This window comes from Bos grunniens, chromosome 21 (genome assembly GCF_055505025.1).
Source record: "Bos grunniens cultivar Pamir isolate PY7600 chromosome 21, Bosgru_T2T1.0, whole genome shotgun sequence".
Taxonomy (NCBI): Eukaryota; Metazoa; Chordata; class Mammalia; order Artiodactyla; family Bovidae; genus Bos; species Bos grunniens.
In genome coordinates, this window is record NC_141185.1 from 23491451 (window position 1) to 23509744 (window position 18294).

Sequence of the window (18294 nt, forward strand, 5' to 3'; positions counted from 1 at the left end):
GGGCTCTTCCTATATCACGAGAGAACCCTGAAAGCATTGAGAAGGAAGCTGCTTGAGAAGAGAAAGCACAACTGTGAGCTGACCCTTGAAACCTGGGGACCTGGCCATGGGAAAGCTCCTTTTGAGCTGAGCGTATAGTGGGAATGAAGAATGACATCAGAATTGCTGGGGTTGTAGCGCAGTTGAAAACTGTGGTTGTTGTGGACATGCTGGAAGATTGGTTTTCCTTTCCAAAAATAAAAAAAATCAAAAATTTCTTTAGAAAAACTTAAATTCAAGGCTGATAATGTAATATCAGAACTGTGAACCTTGACCAAAAATTGATAAAATTGTTTAAACATTCCTGGAAAATCGATTAATTCTCAAAATACTCTTATTGAGATAGCTAAAATAGCCTGTATTGCTTTTTATTTGCAGTCAGGGCACAGTTGAGATTTAGTTTTGACATAATGAAGAAGTTTGCAAGATGATAAATAGAGCTGTATATTCTCTGGATTCAACTCTACATAGTCTGGGCCAAGTTCCTACAGAATAAAATTTTCCCATTTGGGGGTTATTGAATAATATTTTCTCCAGTTTTGAGTACTGAATACGTTACATACTTTTATAGGAAAAACAATCCAAAATTAAGCTGAATATCCTCAATTTTTGGTAATCAAACTCTATCTGGGAAATGCATTTCTCTTTTTTATAAAATAGATACAATATGGCAAATGTCTATCAGATCTAATTGAGTACTGCTGAAGTCTCAAGGAAAAAGAGTCTTTAGAATTTAAACTTCTATATTTGTGTCCTTTTAAAGTCTGCAAAGTAACCAATATACCTAAAAAAAAATTTTTTTTCAGACGTCCTAAAGTGAGAACTGATTAGAATTCTGACTCATTTTCATCCTAAAAGGATAGATTGACAGAAACGATCCGCTGTAGACAGGCTTTAAGTGTCAGGCAAGAATGTGATTAACATTAGCTCAGAGAGACATCTAATCAAGCAGGAAGATGAATGCAGGAGCCCAGCATTTTAGTTCAACGCTGGTGGCTTGAGCAGCTGGAGTCAATGGAATGCTCTGGGACTTGTTTCTCACCTGGAGATTAACGCTATTCCCCTAAATGATCTTGGAGGCTTCTTCTAGTCTGATATTCTATGTTTCCAAAGTCAAGTCTTCATGGCTAAAAGTAGCGTGATCTTGGTACATGCCCAGCAGTGGGATTTCTCTATTCCTTGAACATGCCAAGCTTTCTCCTGTCTCAGAACCCGTGTGCCTGCTATCCCTTCTCCTGAAATGACTGGCTCTATCTCAGCCTTCAGACCTTGGCTCACTTGTCATCTCCACTCAGAGTCCTCCCTGGCCACCTCATCTAAAGCGGCCTCTTGTGTTTCTCTCGCTCTCATTGCCCCATTTATCTTTGCTCTAGTCTTCTGATCTCATCATGTTGATTTCTGTGTGTACTTGTTAACTGTCCAGCTCCCCGGAATGTAAGCTGAGACCTTCTTTTGCTTACTGATGTATGTATGCAGTGTCTAGAAGAGTGTTGGCACAAAGTAGGTGCTCGATAAGTACTTATTGAATGAAGGTAGTTTAAAAATTGATGCATGTATATTTTTAAATTATGTATTTGGAAAAATAAAACAAACAAAAACACTAAACCTGTCTTTTGCTCCAATCATGAGCCAATCTTCACACAAGGGCAATTCACGTACTTTATGGAATTCACATATTTCTTTTGGCCACATAACCTGGGCATTTTATACAGCATATGCTGTATTTTCTTCAGTGCTCAACTTGTGGTTTATAGCTTTATATCACAGAGAATTAAAAATGATTTTCATATATTTACTCTGTGTCAGTGAATTTTCCAGGACCTCTGCACCAGCTGCTCCTTTACTACTCTTACACCAAGAAAGTTTCATCTAGACCCAGGAGAGCTGTGTCTCCCTCAGTCCTGTCCATTCTTCTCTGCCAAGGTTCAAGGGTCTTTTTTCCTTTCCAATGCAGGGATGACCCCACCCACTAGAGTATAAAGAGGACTCTCACGGGTGATGAGAAGATTGGTGAGAATGATGCTAGTGATGGGTGGGCTTCTAGCAGCCAGCCTGGACACTCCCTAAGGAAATGTTTTTAGTGCAGACAATATCATATTTTTACTTGCACAGTTCAAGAGGCTAGTTTTTTTGTTTGTTTGTTTTGCTTATTTCTAATGAATAATGCCAGATGGAGTAGGGAGAGATTATTGCATTGCTCAGTTAACTGGCATACCTCTTCTTGAATTAAAAAAACATAGAAATCTCTTTTCTATCAGGATTTGCTAGGTATCTTAAGCTTTTTCTTTTTTTAAGCAAACAGGATTAATAGAGCAGTAGTGTCAAGCATGGCTCTAGCTCCATTTCAAAACAAAAATTATGCGTGACTTCCAAAAGTAATATTTTCTAGTCTCTTCTTCTGGAATCTGAGAGAGGCAGGGAAGGGGAAGGGGAGGGTGGAGGAAGAGGGAGAGGGAGAGAGAGAGATTTATTAAGAAAATGTTAATCATTGCTTCTGAAGTAATAATCTTGGAATACGTTTTGGCCCTTTGCTATGCTTAGTCCTAAGAATCTCACATTAGCACTTCTGCTTCCTTTTTATTAGTACATATTGAAAATTTGAGTAGATTATTTATTTGACTTCTTTTTAGTACAAAACAGAGAAACTTTTAGGTTAAATAGAAAAAGAAAAAGAAATGACCTCGAAATTTATCCTCAGGTTGAAAAATTAGAAAAGAACTGTTGTTTTACATTTTGATTTCCCAGAGTGTGAGAAAACTGTCCCTGTCCAGATGCTTGCCAAGTTCTGAGAGAACATTTAAGAGTGTTTTTGGGTAGCACAGGGAGATAGTCGGGGTCTTGTATGCGTGTGTTCCAGGTTTCAAACTGTAACAAGGGAACAGGAGAAAAGAAGGAAGCATTCCCAAATCAAACATAACTCTCAGGAAATGAGCCAGAACACCTGTGAGAGGTCAGGGGTCAGAAAAGACAAACTCAGGGTTCGCTATTTTGATCACATTACACAAAAGAAAATGGTCCTAGATAGTGGACAGAAGAAAACCTGGAATTGTATGGAGATGTTAGGAACTAAGGATTCTGTCATTCTAAAACTCCTTTCTCCCATGACTCTATGATGTTTCAAAAAATATTTTCAGAATTGACACTGAAACTTTCTGGTGGTCTCTTGTTGCTTAAGCATCAGGTTGAGAAGTTATTTATCTCTTTCTCGTAACTCCCAGAGGCTCACTTCTGGGAACCCTTGGAGGCGGATTCTTTGGCCAGTGCTTACAAGGCTCTTGGCGGGGTGGGGGTCCAACAGTCAGAGATGGAGAGACATCAGAGCCCTGAATCATGGGCAGTTCACTTCTATGGGGAGAAAAGAGGTTTGCAAACGTTACTTCATGGGACCTCCTAGGGAAAAAGAGGGTGTTTTTTCCATTTCATTTCCCAGCTCCAAATTCTCCGAAATCTGCTTGATTTTTGCCAGGTGTCAAACTATAACCCTCCTTGTCAGCCGCAAATGACTAATGATTAGCCTAATGACTATGCAAAGTTTGAAGCTCACATTCACATTATAACTTACTGGCTACACTGTGTTTTCATAAATTGTGAAAAAAAAATTCTTGCCCCCAAAAGCCAATAAAAACAAAGTTTTAGAATCGAATTGCAATATTCATTTGCAGTTGTTGACCCCGTAGGTACTCAGGGAGAAACAAAGTGGGAGCTGGGGCAGCCCATCTTCAGGGCTGTTGTTGGCCAACTTGGCAAGTGATGCCAGTGCCCTTCTCCTGGGGAGAGTTAAGTGATGTCAGCACTGCTGGGCAGAGCAATATTTGACCCTTAAACTCCTTCATATACAGGCATCTGTTTTCCTCTTTTCACCATTTTTTGAAGGAAGCAGGAGAGCTGAAATATCTCATACATTTTTTTTTTCTTTTGCAAATTCCCCTACATAAAGTCGGGGCTTCCCTGGTAGCTCAGCTGGTAAAGAATCCGACTGCAATGCAGGAGACCCTGGTTCGATTCCTAGGTCTAGAAGGCACCCTGGAGAAGGGATAGGCTATCCGCTCCAATATTCATGGATTTCCCTGGTGGCTTAGATGGTAAAGAATCCGCCTACAATGCCGGAGGCATGGGTTTGATCCCTGGGTTGGGAAGATCCCCCTGGAGGAGGGCATGGCTACCCACTCCAGTGTTCTTGCCTGGAGAATCCCAATGGAGAGAGGAGCCTGGCAGGCTACAGTCCATGGGGTTTCAAAGAGTCGGACACAACTGAAGTACTGAGCACAGCACTGCTGCTGCTGCTGCTAAGTCGCTTCAGTCATGTCCGACTCTGTGCGACCCCATAGACAGCAGCTCAACAGGCTCCCTCGTCCCTGGGATTCTCCAGGCAAGAATACTGGAGTGGGTTGCCATTTCCTTCTCCAGTGTATGAAAGTGAAAAGTGAAAGTGAAGTTGCTCAGTCGTGTCCAACTCTTTGTGACCCCGTGGACTGCAGCCTACCAGGCTCCTCCATCCATGGGATTTTCCAGGCAAGAGTACTGGAGTGGGGTGCCATTGGCCACAGCACTACATAAAGTCAATTTAAAACTTTAATTGAATGATGACCACTTGGTTTGCTGGCCATTTACTTGTAGGTTGCTGTTCTCAAAAAAGCCTTTGCATCATGTTCTTTTCTTTACATTGTGTGTAAGAGGAGCGAGACCTCAACAAGTTTTCTCCATATTTACTCCTGGCCCCCCACATGTGCCTTGAGAGCCCATAAAAACAAATCTGCCTCTCAGCCGGCCAGTTGGTAGTGGGATCTGGAGCCTTTCCCCACAAGGTCACCTGTTTAAATAGAGACTCCCAGGGTACTGCCTGAAAGGTGTTTCCATCCTCCAGCCTCATGCTTCCTGGCTCGGTGTCTTTTAGGAAGTGAGCCTTCCAGTGTTGGTCTGTTGCCCATCTCCATGGCAATAAGAAATCAGAAGACCCAAAGCCAGGCATCTCCAGACCTCAGGTGTAAGATAAACCACACTTTAGACTCTACAGGCAAACAGTTTCCTTTAAAATTAAAATAGAACTGTGTTCCATTTGGCTACTGGAGTGCATGATAGTTACATCAAACAGTGGTAAATGTGTAAAGACCCTGTGGAAATGTGAGGGCTGTAAAGATCATTGTGAAAAAAAGATGCCAAGAGTTGTTCACAGGAATGTAATGGCCTTTTGCACCAGCAGCAAGCTCTCTTGGACAGCACAGCAGACAAGCCTCCCCCACATTACATGAAAAGAAAGCAAGCCAAATATTTGTGACTCTCACTTGTTCTGATTCCACATTTTTGTGTGTGGGGGACATGTTTCCAACATCCAGCATTCCTTCTCCATAGATCTGTCTCCTTTTTGCCCCTCTGTCCCACAATTAAGCCCCATTCCTGCCTCATTCAAATTCTAGCCAAGTTCACTCAATAAGTGGCTTGTGTGCCCGCCTCTGCTGTGTCACTCTGTGCCAAGGTGTGGGGATCCCAGGGCTGCTTTGCCATATGGATCACCTCCTGTGTCTGGCACAGCTCTCGCCAGCTTCATATCTTTCCATGGTGGTGCTAGTGGCCCCCTTTTCACTGACTTTTCCCAAATTAAGAAAGGAGGGAATCTTGGCATCAGCAAATTCAGGGAGGCTGTCCCTGCAGCGCCCACTAGCAGAACTAGCAGTCGCCAATAGTCTCCCTCTCTTTTTATAAGCCATGTCCAAGCAGCCAGGACACAAGGGGTATATTGAGATCCAGATCAGGACTGGCCTGACTGCTTTCAAATCAAAGAATGAAGTTGGGGTAGAAACAATATACAGAAGGACAAGCTCAAGAGAGGGAGAGCAAACAGAGCCAGCAGTTCCTGGTCAGGGTCATAAAGCTCCTACTTCCTTTACAGACCAACAATAAACAGAGTCAGTCATCAGTCAGTAAACATTCCTCACAGGCAAGTGGGGATTTGTGTTCGAAGACACCAGATTAGATACTGACTTCCCCACTTTGCTTTTCCTTCCCTCCCCCCTCCCCCCTCCCCCCTCCCCCTACCCCCCACTCCCGACGTAACAGGGATCCTCAAGAAACCTCTTTGTGAAGTTAACCAGGGTTTCTCAATCTCAGCTCTACTGACACTGTGCGCTGGTTGTTTCTTTGTTGTGTGGGGTCTGCCCTGGGCATTGTAAAATGTTTTATCAGCATCCATGGCTTCTACTCACTAGATGCCGGAAGCACCTTCTTCCCAGGGTGACAACCCAAAATGTCTTCAGACATTGTCTCATGTCCTTTAGGGAACCAAAAATCACCTTCCACCTCCTTCGAGAACCACTGGGTTAAACAAAGGAACAAATCTGTTGGTCTCATGCGTAATAAGCATAAACAGGCATAAATATTGATATGTGATAAATGTCACAAATACCAGAGGAGGCATCAGAATATGATTTCATGACTCAGAAGATATAGTACTGTGTTTAGGGAGTTGTTCCACAGATGGGGAGAGACCTGGAGGGCTGGCAGATGTCTTGGACTAACCCCAGAGTTACTAATTCAGCCATTCTGGGTGGGGTCCAGAAATGTGCATTCTTGACAAGGATGCTGCAGTTGATACTCTTGAAAACCACAAGCCTGGACCTTTCTGGATTGGCACCTGATCTATCAGTGGTGAGGTAGCTACAGGTGAGTGAGCTACATTATTTGATGTCTTCTCTGTGTCTGTGTCTTCCTCGTCATCGCCGCCATCCAGTGTCACTTGACTTCTTTTTCCAAGGGTCTGCTTGATGATGCCTACCCCTTTGACCTTTTTTCCTTGGGAGATGCCCCTAATTTTTCTCAATTACTTGTTCCCATGAAAGCTTTCAGTCTGGCTGTTTGTTCCTCAGGTCTACTTCCTGCTCTGGAATTAACCCATACTCATGTGTCGGGAAATACTAATAGATACTTCTGGGTGCTTGATAATCCTCCTCAAATTTCACAAAACAAACTACCACACAGTGGCATTCCGAGAAGATGGCCCACCCAGCAAGGAAGAACATATTTTATCAGTGACATTGTTTCTAATTGCCAGAGCATGGTAATAATCGAAAGCAAACCAAAGTACATTACCTTTTAAAAACTGTACAGACAATGTAATGCAATTACTATCATCACTTTACCTTGGTAGTTTCCAAGGATGGCCTCCCCAGCCTCATGCCCTAGAAAAGTACAAAAGATACTAATTACCTTCTTACACTGCAGGTGTCTATACACTGTAGGTTGCTTAGCAGGTGCTTTACTGAACTCTGTGACCAGTCATGGTCCCCCTTTGTTGATGAGATCAAATCCAGATTCCTTAGCATGACATATGAGGACTTTTTTGGAGAACCCCAACTTACCTTTTTTAGAATCCACTGTTTTCACTGACTCTGATGCATACATATGTTCTATCTGTGCCAAACTATCATTTATTATTCTCTAAACATGGCCGGTAACTACACGTAATAGTCGTAATAGTAATAAAAGTAACTAGCAAATATTTATTGAACATTTACCATGTGCTATGTACTGTTCTTTACCATGTTGTCTATTTTAATCCTTCCAACAAGCCTGTGAATTATTACACCCATTTTTACCAATAGGAATCTGGAACTTAGGTCAAGAAATGAGTAAAGGAAAGAGTAAGGATTCAAACCCAGGCAGTCTGACTCTATACATTGGACCTTTCTGGATTGGTACTTTACCACCAATGGTGAAGTAGCTACAGATGAGGACGGCAATCACTTTAAGCCTTCTTTATTTCATCTTTAATTTTCTTTGTGAAGTACTATATGCACTATTTATTTTTGCAATGATTCAGTTTAGTTCAGTTCAGTCACTCAGTCGTGTCCGACTCTTTGTGACCCCATGAACCACAGCACGCCAGGCCTCCCTGTCCATCACCAACTGCTGGAGTCTACCGAAACCCATGTCCATTGAGTCGGTGATGCCATCCAACCTCTGTCATCCCCTTCTCCTCCTGCCCTCAATCTTTCCCAGCATCAGGGTCTTTTCCAATGAGTCAGCTCTTCGCATCAGGTGGCCAAAGTATTGGAGTTTCAGCCTCAACGTCAATCCTTCCAATGAACACCCAGGACTGATCTCCTATAGGATGGACTGATTGGATCTCCTTGCAGTCCAAGGGACTCTCAAGAGTCTTCTCCAACACCACAGTTCAAAAGCATCAATTCTTCAGCACTCAGCTTTCTTCACAGTCCAACTCTCACATCCATACATGACCACTGGAAAAACCATAGCCTTGACCAGACGAACCTTTGTTGGCAAAGTAATGTCTCTGCTTTTTAATATGCTGTCTAGGTTGGTCATAACTTTCCTTCCAAGGAGTAAGCGTCTTTTAATTTACTCTAACCCAACTTCTCCTTGGGCAAACTCTGTCGTATTTCAAAACTCAACTCAAATGTAGCTACTTCCATGAATTCTCTTCTGTATCTCCAAATGGCACGAACAGTTCCTTTCTCTGACACTGAATAAAATTCTGTACATGTGTATGTTGTGTGCATGAGGGCATGTGTGCCATGTGCACGTGTGTCTACAATATATGTAACACACATATTTCACATCATAGTGTTACTGGATTTTTGTAGTCCTCTCTTAAAATATGAGATCATGTCACATTTATATGTGTACTGCTAGCATCTGGCATTGTGCCTCGTGCCATATAGATATATGTACTAACTGAAGGAGTGAATAAGTAAAGGAATAGTATATCCCAACTTTAAATACTGCTTTCAATGTACACAGTCCACACCAATCTACCCATTGTCAAACCTGAGTTGAAATGAACAGTGAAACATATACTTATTATTTCTATAGTTTAAAAGATTTTCACCCTACCTACTCTTGTATAAAAGAGGAAAAAAAATAAGACAATATATTAACTGTGCTCTCTAATCCAAGTGGAACAAAAGTACTGGATGCATAATGCAGCAGTGTTTATTGGAGGGTCTCAGAGGACACCTAAGACCTCTGAAAAATACAGTGTTGGCTGATGAAAGTCTCAGGGATCAGACCATTAAAAAGCTGTGGCATTTGTCACTGGTCCAGCAGAACCCAGAGTAGCCAAGCCCGAGCAACTGCAGCCGTCACAGCATGTCCCCCTGTATAACCAGTTATTTATTGGAGTAAGTGCTAGTTTGCTTGTCCACATGGGTAGAGAAAGGCAGGCAGGCCTTGCGTAGGAACTAGGTTCTCTACTACCAACTATGACTTGGTAGTAGTCTTGAGAGATGAGAAATTAAGATGATCCTAGCACTACTTGGCATATTAGGAAATGACTTCTAAAAGTTAGAAATGAAAACTAAGATATAAAAACAGTGTGTCCTAGCCACACCGCACTTCAGAGAGGGCTAAGTGTTTGTTTATAAGAGAGTAATAAGTTGAAGTATGGAGTATTATGCTGAGAAGTGTTCAGACAATCTGCTGTGAAATGCTTTGAAAGTGTTAGTCTCTCATTCATGTCTGACTCCTTATGACCCCATAGACTATAAACTCACCAGGCGCCTCTGTCCGTGGGGATTCTCCAGGCAAGAATAGCAGAGTGGGTAGCCATTCCCTTCTCTAGGGGATCTTCCTGAGCCAGGGATTGAACCCTAGTCTCCTGCAATCCAGGCAGATTCTTTACCATCTGAGCCACCAGTGAAGCCCATGAAATGCTTTACTTGAATACAATATTCACTCACTTGGATCTCAGATTTTGCAATTTTAGGCTTGTCCCTGGGAGATTTTAATGGAAGCAGAGCTCTACCAAAACATTTATCTGGAATATGTGATTCATATCCTATCATTAGTTTTCAAAAGAACAATTTAATTAAACTGCTTTCCCCTGAACAATTGTTTTGTGCCAAATTCCTTTGTAATATTCTATTTTATTTTGGCTACTGAAATAATTGTACAGTATAAGTATTTTGCTGCATTCCTGGTTTTTACAATAAGAATGCCACAATTTACTAGCAGGAATATATGTTCTAATAGATTTACAATTTTCCTTTTTTTGGTGCTTGGAAGCAATTTGATCCCATTTCATGTTTATGATATTCATTATAGTCAAATTCGGTATATTTGGTTTCCGTGTAAGATTTTAGGAGTGTTTCCTGTATGGTTTTTTAATATATATATATTTAGAGCTGAATATGGTTAGCTGTGTGTTTGTCTTGGAAATATTAGAGTGACAATTTTCTTATCCAAAATTTCCTGTATTATGCCTAATGCATGATGGTAGACTCTCAAAGAATTCTAGGACCATGTTCTAAATGCACAAACAAAAAAAAGCCAATAGGAATTTATAAATTGTGAAAGTCAACTTCAGTTTTTCCAAGTTTTTATAATCTTATGAAAATTACATATTTCACATAATATATGAATTTTGGGGCACTCCAAAAGATTCAAGTTTAGTTACATAATGCTAGGAAATCTAATTGTCCTTTCAGTTATTTTAGCCACATAATGCGCAAGAATTACATTGACACTTTAATATGCTGTCACTTTAAGATACACCGTGAAGTGTGAACAGAGCGCAGGACAGGTGTAAGCAGCTGTGTCTAATTGTTCGCTTTCTTTTTTTCCCAAATAGCAATTGTATATTTAAGAAAAGACTAGAATCCAAGAAGATTGTTTCAGCACTAAAGCAAACTAACCAGGTTCGCTTTTGCTGGCTAGTGGAAACGGATTGGACCTTATCTTTGTTTTTGTTGCTGCTCTGAATGTAGGCAGTTTTGCTTGGTAGGTTCTTCCTGCTCTGTGCAGTAAAGGATAGGATCCACAACACACTCATTTGGATAGCAACAAGTGTGTTTTCAGTACTTTTGGCTTTGAGTTGAAGTCTGCAACTGCAAAAATAATCATACAGCTGAGGGGAGGTAAATCTATTTTATTATTAAAAAAATATGTAACTGTTTTCTCTAACTCTTCCAAATGTTTAATGTCCTTGGTATCCTTCCAGAGTACCATGTTCATTATTTAGGAATTAGGGAAACCTCCTTAAAGTAGCTGATCTGTCCCAGGAAAAGACTTTGTTTTTAGATGTGGTCATCATATTGGCAAACAAGAGAAAAGCAAACATTAGTATATATAAAACAGCGCTTTGTGGGGTTCTGGGGATTAACAACTCAGAGAAGACTCCTAGCTGCCCATGTGGAGAACATACATTAAAATGTAAGTCTTTCTCTTTATTTTTATAGGAGACACAGCTTTCTGAATACCCAGATATTATGCCATTGAGAGTAATAATTTCCATAGGTTTTCCTAGTTCCCATTTTTGTCATCTATCAGTTTATTTTATAACTGATAATGATCAACTGATTAATTCTCCTGACACCCAGAGTGAGCATGTTGTTACCCAGAAAATTATGTTATTCATGAAAAATAGTCCACCTTATCCCAAGCTAACAGGTGTCCCCACTCCTTAAAGTGACATGGCTGAGAGCTATTCCCTACTCCAAGGTGACTTGCCGTTCTGGGTTCTTAAATTGTTGCTGCTTGATTGTAGAAACTCATGGGTATTGACTTGTTAGCCAGGCCCTAGTTAAGGTAAAGGAATTCTGATCAATTTGCTGAGAATTGTCTCCAGCTGTGCAGGTTTCCGTCCTTGGTTGAACAGAAGCTGACCGAACTCTCCCTTAATTGCTTGCCTCTTTTTCTTCAGCCACTGAAATTAGGTGTGATTGGGCCCTAACAAATCATGTGACACATATGGTTCCCAGGTTATCTTGCATACTTTGTGCCTAGTCAAGGGTAAGTTTAATAAACTGCTAGTGACCTAGCACCCATGAGCTTGTTCAGAATTAGAATATTTTCCTTTCGAGATACCAAGCAAACCCCTGTACAGAGTATACCCTCTACTTTAAAACTTCAATTGTATATCTTATTTAAAGAGGACTGTTGCTTGTCATAACCTTTAATCATCATTTTTACCACTGACATTTCTAGTAGAAGAAGGGAATAGGTAGAAAGCAGGAATCTTTGTCACCTGCCATGGTCCCTCTGTGTACTCTGTATTATGCATTAAATCTGAATTTCTAGCAGTGAATGAAGGAGTCCTATGGAGCATCATCAAGACCAAAATATTGCTTCCTAAATAGATGCTAAATCCCTGCTCTCCTTTTTCAGTGAACGGTGCTAAAATCCATTCAGAGTCTTTAGTTGGCTTTTGTGCCCTATGCTGCAGCTCTATTAGATGCCTGGAAAGTTCAGGTAATATGAAGAAAATAACACATTATAACAAAGCAATGAACCATCAGCCAATTTTTCAAGGCTAGTTACAAGATACTATGGTGAATATCATTTTTGAGAGGTTGGAAATAAAAAGTGTCAAATGTGACTTCTGATTAAATAGCTTTAATCATAAGCCTTTTTCTTAACAGAGACTGTAGATGGGACCTTGCTTTGCATCTTCTACTGCTTTCTGTAGCTGGCAAGCTGAGGTATGGAAGGAATTTCAGTTATAGAGCAAGACAGGCCTGGATTCAAATCCTGACTGAAACTTGGAGCATGAATTCACCAATTACTTAACTGATCCCCAGTTTTCTAATCTGCAAAATAGAGGTGGTGATACCTACCTACCTAATGAAATAGTCATGTTCAATGCTGTGAAATATGTAAAATGCCATTCAGTTTCTGGCAAAGAGTCTGTTGCAGGTAGCAGGCGTTACTTCTCCGCAAACATGGATTGGTGTGATAGGAAGCCTACATGAATATCTTGTTTGCTTTGTAAGCAGGGCATCAGGATAACTCTATTTAAATAAAGTTTAGGCTCCTCTCTGATCCTCGTGGCTCAGATCCCCCTTACCCTCAGGATGAAGCCCACTTTCTTCAGTCCTATTTACAGGGCTGTCAAATCTTGCCCCTGTGACTTTTTCCTTCTCCTCTCCTGCCATTCTCCCATCCTGAACTCTGCTCCAAACACTTCTCTTGTTTTGCTCTGCCTTTGCACATGCTGGTTCCTCTGTCTCGAAAACTCTTCTCCCTCCTCCTCTTTCCTTCCCCTTCCCATGGATAATGCCCCATCCTTTAGGTCCTTGTTTACACATCACTTCCCCTGGAAGGCCTTCTCCCCCTGAGATGTTAGGGTCAGGTACCCACCTGCTACTCCCCACCCTCATCACCACACTTCATATGCAAAGTATTGCCAATTATCTGTTCACTTACCTGTATTCATGTGAGACTGAAAGTCCTGTGGCTATGGGAGCTGTATGTCAATTACAAAAATAAATGTGCCCAGAGATTGGCACATGGTTGGAGAACAATAAAGGTTTGAACTAATGGATAGATGAATTAATTAATTAACTGGCAATTTAACAAATAATTCAAAGTAAAAGAACTGCAACTGTTTACAAAACTCTAAGCTCTTGATTCTGCCTAGTTAAAAGAGCATGATAACAGATCCTAATTAGTCCATTACAGTTTTGGTATGAGTTTTAGCAGGAAATAAGCTCTGGGTAACTGAATTTTCAAGATCCATCAGAGATATATAGACAGACTGTCCCAAGTATTAGCATAGTCCAAAGCTTTAGATATGTCGTTTCTATCTTTTTGCACCTTGTATCACTCAGTTATTTGTACTAGATGGGCAATCCAGAAACTTTTACTTCATTGAATTGATATGAAAAATACCATGTTCTTGCTTTTCCCTTTAGAATGGTATTGGTAAAATAATTTTTGTCAGCTGGAGTCACATTGTTTTGAATTATTCTCAGACTGATCGTGTTAGTTCTTATTATGAAACAGATAAGCCCTTTTCATTGCTGTCATTTCCTTAACAGGAGATTTGCTGAAATGGGGTGTCATTTCAAAAATGTGTAATTAATTCCCCTGCTATCCAGGAGAGTCATACTTTAAAAGTACTTATGGGAGCATCTCATAAAATTATTCCCCAAAGTCCTCTCCATATCAAATGAAAGGCGAACAAATACAAATGGACATATGGGGATGGGAGGAATGAGAGGAGGACTGCCCAGGGATGTACCTGAGTAGTACACAGCAAACTCAAATTCCTGTATTTTATCTTTAAAACTTACTTTAATGTTACATTGCACTTCACAATATATCAATTTTGGTATTATCTCAAATCTTAGAATAAATTAGAACCTCTAAGAATTGATTTTATGACTTCACAAATTCCCTGCCTTCCTTAGTTGGAAAAGCACAAAATCACAGGAATATTTTGAAGGGTTTACTATGGGTCTACAATGATCAGCTGGGCCTGAGCTAACAGGGAGAGAGAGAAAAAGTTAGAATTTGATCGGCTTACAAAAGTGACCCCCTCAAAAACTCAAACTTAGATGAACAAAAGAAAAAACAGAGTGGATTTGAGCACATGAAATTCCAAACAGCTTGATTTAATTCAACTCCATAATTGTTTATTGATATCTTAATATGTGAAAAAGAAATGGGGTTCTGTCTGAAACCACTGTGCCCTGATCAACTATTAAGGAAGCCACTACCAAAATTAGAAAACGTAATCTGAAATAGAAGCTGATTTTCTTGGGCAAAGGACTGGTATTGATTCCATTCACAGGTATCTTTTGTAAGAAAGAGAAATTTGTTGACCATTTGGGGATAAGAATGCATTTCTGCTGCATTTCTACGAAGAGTAGATGAGACCCTGTTTGGGCCAAGTTCTGTTTTGGGGAATTGCATTCCACAAACCTAAATGCTGCGGGGATTCCGTGGAGACCCTGCCTCCTCCCTCTTGTTCTGTCCCCGTGGCAGAGTGCTGCTGACAGCTGTTGGACAGCTGAGGCAATTCACCTCCAGAGTTGCATAATTTGGAAAGTGCTTTGGGATCCATTTGGTTGAAAGGTTGTTAATTATGATGATTTATGACACTGGAAACGAATCTGGTCCTTGACAGTATGGAGAATATACTGAATGTCTCCTTCTTCTGCTTGTCCTGCTAGAAAGTCTCTAAGTACAAAAAAGATTTTTTTCCATCTTATTGTGTCTTATGAATAGCATCCACAGTGGTGTAAAACAGAATATAATTGACCTTTTGAGGTAAGGTGATAAAAAAGGAGAACATCTGGGTGTTGATGGAAAATATTTGGCAAGCCCTTATGAGTGTCTTCAGTTATGGTGTTTTTCTCATTAGTATTCCAGGTTAGACACCCTGACGCTTCCTTCTTCCTCACTGTACCCATTGGTCACCACACCCTTTTGTATCTGCCTTGGAAATGTCTCTTAAATCTACCCTCCTGCCCTCACAGCCTTTGCCTTGTTTCAACCTTTATCACCTCCTCCCCAGGGCCTGCCTTCCACTCCTGGTCCATATTCAAACCTAACTTCATACTACTCCCAGCGTGATCTCTGTGAAACAATAAACGAAACAAAGCAAAAAGCTGAGAGTTTCACCCGCTTCCAGATCTGAAAATGTCCTGCAAAAACACATCTGTGCTCTTTCGCACAGCCCCAGACATGCTGTCCTACGGCTCCAGTCTTTTCACCTCAGAGCTGCCTACCTGCTCTCCCCTGTGCTACCACCACGGTGACCTTCTGACCTTTTCCTCAAACAAGCCCTGTCTTTCTCGAATTCTGTGAGCCTTTGAACATAGAAATCCACCTCCTGGAGGGTCCTCTCTTACTTCTGCTTAGAAAACAGCTACTCATCTTTCAACGCTCCTCAAATGTCACCCCCTCTGCCCATCCTCGCAGGCAGAAGAAGGTTGATTGTGGCATTTATCACAGTGCGTGACATTCTTCTGTTTTTATATCCATTTCCCTAACTGGATTATACGTCACAAAGACAAAGACTGTGCCTCATTCATTTTAGTCTCCTCAGCAAACCAAGGAGGTATAATAAATGAACCATTAAATATCAAATAACCTGGGTTTAGGTTGTAGACATTGCAAAAGTATAAATCTACTGATGCCTAAGTATTTTAATGGCGTTATCAGATTTACCTGAAAAAAATAATTCTAAACATCTATTTGTTCACCCATTCGTCCATGCATCTATTCATTCACTTCTGGATGTTATGATATACAGACCTAAACTCCTTAATCAGAACTTTTGTACACTGTTTGTGGAAATGTAAGTTGGTAGAACCACAATGGAAAACAGTATAGAGGCTCATCAAAAAATTAAAAATATTATAGAATTACCATATGATCCACCAATTCCATTTCTGAGTAATTCCAAAAGAATTGAAATCAAGATCTTGAAGAGATATTGGCCCTCCTGTGTTCTTTGCAGCAATATTCACAGTAGCTAGGATAAACAACCTAACTGTCCACCAACAGATAAATGGATGAATAAAATATGGTAGACACATACAGCAGACTATTATCAGCATTAAAAAAGAAGAAAATCCTGCTATTTGCAAAACATGGATGGGCCTGAAGGATATTATGCTAAGGGAAATAAGCCAGTCACAGAAGAACAAATCAGGCATCATTCCATCTATATGAGGAATATAAAATAGTCAAGCTCAGGATCAAAGACTACAATAGTAGTTGCCAGGGGCTAGAAGATGGAGGCAGTGGGAAGTTTTCCAACAGGTATGAAGCTCCAGTTTGCTAGGTGAATAAATTCTAGAGATCTGTACAACACGGTGCCTGCAGTTAATAATATAGTATTGTACATTTTAAATTTAAGAGGATAGATTTCGTGTTGTGTTCTTGTCACAAAAACAAAGGGACACAAGGAAACTCTATAGGTGTTGGATGCATCTAGTACCTTGATTGTGCTGATGACATCACGGGTTTACAGATGTCCAGACTCATCACGGTGTATACGTTAAACATGTGTGAACGTGAAAGTGAAGTCGCTCAGTTGTGTCCGACTCTTGCGGCCCCATGGACTATAGCCTACCAGGCTCCTCTGTCCATGGGATTTTCCAGGCAAGAATACTGGAGTGGGTTGCCATTTCCTTCTTTGTATATCAATTATTCCTCAGTAAAACTGTCTTTAGAGAACTCTTAGGTACATATAACTTTGGAACTCCGGTATTTTTGTATTTTATAAAAATCGTAGGGTGCATTTACTTATCATGTGTACTACAAACACCTGGGTAGGATGCAGGCAGCACCCCATAATCAAATACAATAATTATGCAACTCAACATATAACCATTCACACTGAATGGAAGAAAAACTACAGGTAGCCTCACTTCTTTTTAGGTGAGGTTTTGCCACTAAGTGAGTTTTCCATAAATGGGAAAACTATGGGTTTTGAATGTTTGGAGCATTGGAGTTTGGGAATTATGGAAGGGACTAGGACCTGTTTATGAATTTGCCTATTTGATTATTGTTCATCTCCTTCCCTGGAATATAAACTCATTGGGGCCACAGACTTTGTCTTGTTCACTCCTATATCACTAGTTCTAGAACTGTTTCTGATGTCTAGTATGTGCTCAATAAATTTTTGTCAAATGAATGAATGAGTAGTTATATATATGAATTAAACAAAACCCTGACTTAATATAGGTGTAACCCAAATAATGTAAAGTATTGTTTCTAAGCACTTTTTCATAGACTGTGAGTTCTCACTGGTCAGGATACTTTATTTTGTTCATATCTTGTTCTTAGATGGTTTGTGTAGATTTAGTTAGTGCTGCCTTCATGTAAGGAATTATAAATTCCTTTCACAACTAGTAGTTTGAATTTTTTGAGAAAATGAAAATTCCTTTTAGAAGGTTCACTAGTTGCAAACAGAGTGATGTGGTTTAGGGGTTTAAAGGTAAACACTATCAGTCACTCTTCACTAGAGCTCTGGGTATAAAGAAGCAAATAAATATCCTAATCACCATGTTTTAGAAATATATTGCCTTACACTCCAGTTTACTATCCATGTCCAGTGCTGAACTATAAACTTTTATTTCCCTCAAACCAACCCCCAAACATTTATCACATTAAAAATGAATCATCTGTTATGCTCCAACCATAAACTGAATAATAAACAGAGGCAGGAATTATGATCTCTGAAAAACTGGAGAAGCGCCGGTGTGCGATCACAATATCCCGCCCCATAAATCTTCAAATCCAGTATTTACATTGAATTCCCAGACTTGCCTGTCAAGAGAAGGTCTAAAATTCTGGCTAATTGTTTTGCAAGAATAGATGGAAACCAATAGCAAGACCTATTTCTTGAAAGAGGCATTTGAGGCAAATAGGATAATTTGGCCATCAGTTGGATCATACACTTCTACAGAAGTTTTATTTGAAATAGTTCAGTTTGAGGCTCTTTTAAATGTGGAAACGTTCTCTGCATTCCTGAAAATCCCAGTGCCTCATATATGGCTTGGCACATTT

At 40.3% G+C, this 18294-nt stretch overlaps 1 protein-coding gene across 18 annotated transcripts in view; it reads left to right on the plus strand.

Moving 5' to 3' along the window:
- SLC25A21 (solute carrier family 25 member 21) overlaps window positions 1-18294 on the plus strand; it is a 528802-nt gene that overhangs the window by 329144 nt on the left and 181364 nt on the right. The gene's annotated exons all lie outside the window — the stretch shown is intronic.